The 3,445-nt window shown below is 47.3% G+C and overlaps 1 long non-coding RNA gene across 1 annotated transcript; it reads right to left on the bottom strand.

Moving 5' to 3' along the window:
• Positions 1-1,212: 1,212 nt before the first annotated feature.
• On the bottom strand, positions 1,213-1,844 carry LOC113179832 (uncharacterized). The gene is made up of 3 exons (XR_003300387.1): positions 1,722-1,844; positions 1,421-1,557; positions 1,213-1,313 (listed from the first exon to the last, which is right to left on the bottom strand). It is a non-coding gene; the product is annotated as an uncharacterized LOC113179832 (long non-coding RNA).
• Between the last annotated feature and the right edge of the window lie 1,601 nt (positions 1,845-3,445).

The raw sequence follows: 3,445 nt of genomic DNA on the forward strand, positions 1-3,445 counted from the left end.
CTTAGGGTGTTCCCGGTTTAAGGCGTTTCCCGGTTTAAGAATATGGGTTTTAGGGAAGTTGAGGTTGAAGATTATTGCTGCTGGGATTAGGGTGTTCCTGTTGCTTGTTCCCGTTGAGTTCTCGTGAGATTCAAATGGGATTTTGGAAAAAGCCTCGTGGAGTAGGTGAAGTGTGCGGCAGAACGAGACTGCCCCTGAACGTGTGTGGAGGCTGGTGTGAGATCCGGAATAAAGAATTGCTGTTTGAACCTACAGAGCTGTGTGGTGGCTCGTGATTCTGTGCCAAGCCGAGTCATTGGCACTTGGCTTCGGCAAAAGACAGCTCAGACAGGAGGCAGGGGCGGGGGCCGCGGGCCGGCGATGGCCTGGGGGACTCGGCTGCTCTGCCTCGTGCAGTTTTCTTGATTTGTTAGCCTCATGCCAGCCTCTGTCTTCTCCACGAGAAGGTTTAAATCTCCTTTGGAAACCCAGTGGGCTCACTGTCCCCCGATGGAGAGTCTAGAATTATCCCTCGGTGCTGCGGGGATGGCCAATATCGACTTTGTCCAAAGGAAGCTCCTCAGCCAGGGACCCAATCATCAGGCAGGTCAGGGAGGTGTCTCTGGTGACACTGTGGGAGCTGGCTGTTACAGACACGGAGAAGGAACTTGGTCCATCCTGTTGAGATGACATCCGGGTCCTTAAGAGCAGGGATGGGTTTCTGCACAGTCGATTGGTGGCAATTAAGAGTTGGTGTGAAATTGCTAAGTGAAGCCACTCAATCATCCTCCAGGTTCTGACAAGAGTTATAATATCCACTTGCAGAGAGATTCTGCTCCGAAACAGAAAATAACAGCCGGGCCAGAGGACGGTCCAGTGCTTTTCAATTTTAAAATGATCTGAGATTCTGGAGTTCTTGCAGGTCTAAGGAGTTGAGAACGCAGGGGTGCAACCTGTCATTCAAAAGCCAACGCCACCCTTTAAAAATAAAGCAACACACACGTGCACATGTACACACACACACACACACACACACACACCCCAATTTGAGGATGGGAACTTTGACCCTGTAAATGGCACAAGGCTAGAGAGCTTTGTTTTTAATTTTCAATCAAGGATCTAAAACAGACTTCAAAGGGCATTTAAGATGACAGTTTTATTTTCTCCTTGAGGAAGAGGAAAGATGAATAAGCGTAAAACCAGATCATTCTCAAAATAATTGCAGCCCTGACATATCTAAATGAGTTTGTAAAAGAAAATACAGTGGCAATTGATCTTATTAATTAGAGATGTACCAGGATTGTAATACCCACTTTTCCACCGATGGCCTGCAGCTACAAAAATAAAATAAAACAAAATAAAATTAGCCCATTTCTCCTGAGGAACACAATCTCTTTCCCTCTCTGCCACAGAATGTCGGTGGGTGACGACTCCTTGTTACCTCCTGTTCAGCGGGCAACGGCCTTAGAGAGCAGAGTGCGACGGTTTCCTTTTTTGCCCATGGAGATCCAGATTTACTCTGGATTCTGCTATGTCCTCCTCGTACGGTGGCTTGTCACAGATGATGGAACATGTAATCTGTCAAACAAACAAACAAAAAGTGTGCTATAAGAAAATGGAAGAGTGGTCTTTTTTTTAAGGTGTCATTTACCTGTGACATAATCCCAGGTCAATAGTCCCTTAGCAGATGGAACAGAAGAGCCCAGGGGTCAGATGCTCTGTGACAACAGGAAGGCACCTACCTGGGCGTGCAGCCTGACCTTGAACTACTGCAGGTAGTGGAGACAAATGAGCTTCCGGCTGGCTGGATTGGAGATCCGCAAAACCCACGTTGTGATAATGCAGGAGAGAGAGAATGGGGGAGAGAAAAGAGGAGACAAAGCAGGCGGAGATGGGGAAGGATGAGACAGAACAAGGAAATGGGACTGGGAGGGACCTCTGGAGTTACTCCAGGGATTTCAAAGTGTGTGTGTGTGTGTGTGTGTGTGTGTGTGTGTGTGCACTCAGCATGGAAGGGGGGGCCAAGTGTGTCTGTGGTTGGAAGGTACGTGGCAGCTAAACCTAGCCTCACACTCCTTGTCAGGGTGACAGCCTACCGAGGACCTATCTTCGCCCTTCCAGGGGACATCTTTGCTAATTTGTAATAAGACACAGGAAGAAGGGCGGTGTGATTTGAAAACAAGACAGACCAAGGGGTGTGCTATTAAAAGTGACCTGCGTCCACCTTTGTCTTCCAACTTGCCTGCAGTAGAAGACCACACGGTCCCACAGAGGGACATGGCCCACGAAACGTGAAAGAAAAGACAGGGGTCTTTCAGAAGAAAAAATGAGACTGTGATTTTTACTTTATGGGAGTAACAAGATTAGATTTATTATGAAAACTTGAATTAACTTTGAAGGAAGACTTGGCGGCTTCTGTGGGCTCATCCACCTTCCCTGTACCTGCCCCAGCGGGCTCGTTACGGAGGAGTGAAGAATGGAGGGGTGAGGGTGTCGCCGGGTGTTGGGACCCACGGGTTCTGACCTCCAAATTAACTAGGGAGAAGGCTGTGTGGCTGGATGCCCCCGAAGCCAGGAGAGACGTGGGTTCTGAGAGCCAGCCTCGGATTCTGCCTCCAGAACTCGAAGAGCCCCAGTCAGGGAAAGAAAGAGAGCTCTCCCCACAGATCAAAGCCCTGAGTCTCTTAAAATGGAAATGAACATTTAAAAAAGGCCTTTCTCCAGGGAGAAATAGGCAGTAAATCAGAGCTTTTGAAAGACAACTGGGGCCTGTGCTGGTTTTGAATAACTTGCCGTTTAATAAATGTTCTATTTTTGACCCTTTAGGGAAATATACAACTCCATCTGAAACTTATGGGCCAAAATAATTTAACTTCTTTTTTCCGTCTCATTTTCATAAGTCTTGTGATGGAGACAAATGATCTGGAAGCTTTCTTTTTAAGGTTTACAGAGGTTTATAGGAGGGACGTGATTTCCCCGTCCTCCCTCTGTGGCCAATCTTTGGCTAGTGATGTCCACCATCCTTAGTCTTAGGATCCAGGAGGCGAAGTCCTTGCATGGAGTAAGAAACTCATCTCAGGTTTTTCTTTGGAGGAGTTTGATGGTAATCATGTAAAGACTGCCGTGCTCAATCAGTGTTGTGTCTTCTAAGATGTGGAGTGTGTGTGCGTGCACGCACCCATACAAAGAGCATTTGAATCCAGAGAACTCATATCATGCATCTCCTGTGCTGGGGAAAAGGAAGTACTCCAAAAATGACTGAACTAAGTTGTTGTGTCTTTTCCACGTCCTCTCTAGTCTCTGTGATCCTGGGCACAGTCTGACCACCCTATATCTTTACTGTCTTGTTTTGCTTTTCATTAAAATTTCACTTGTCCTTGGCTGCCTTGGGACCAAGGCATGATGGACCTGGAAAAGCACTATGGGTTACCCAGAGCCTTGAACTCTTGCACGTTCTCTGGACTCA

The sequence above is a fragment of the Urocitellus parryii genome, chromosome 8 (assembly GCF_045843805.1).
Source record: "Urocitellus parryii isolate mUroPar1 chromosome 8, mUroPar1.hap1, whole genome shotgun sequence".
In the NCBI taxonomy this organism is placed as follows: Eukaryota; Metazoa; Chordata; class Mammalia; order Rodentia; family Sciuridae; genus Urocitellus; species Urocitellus parryii.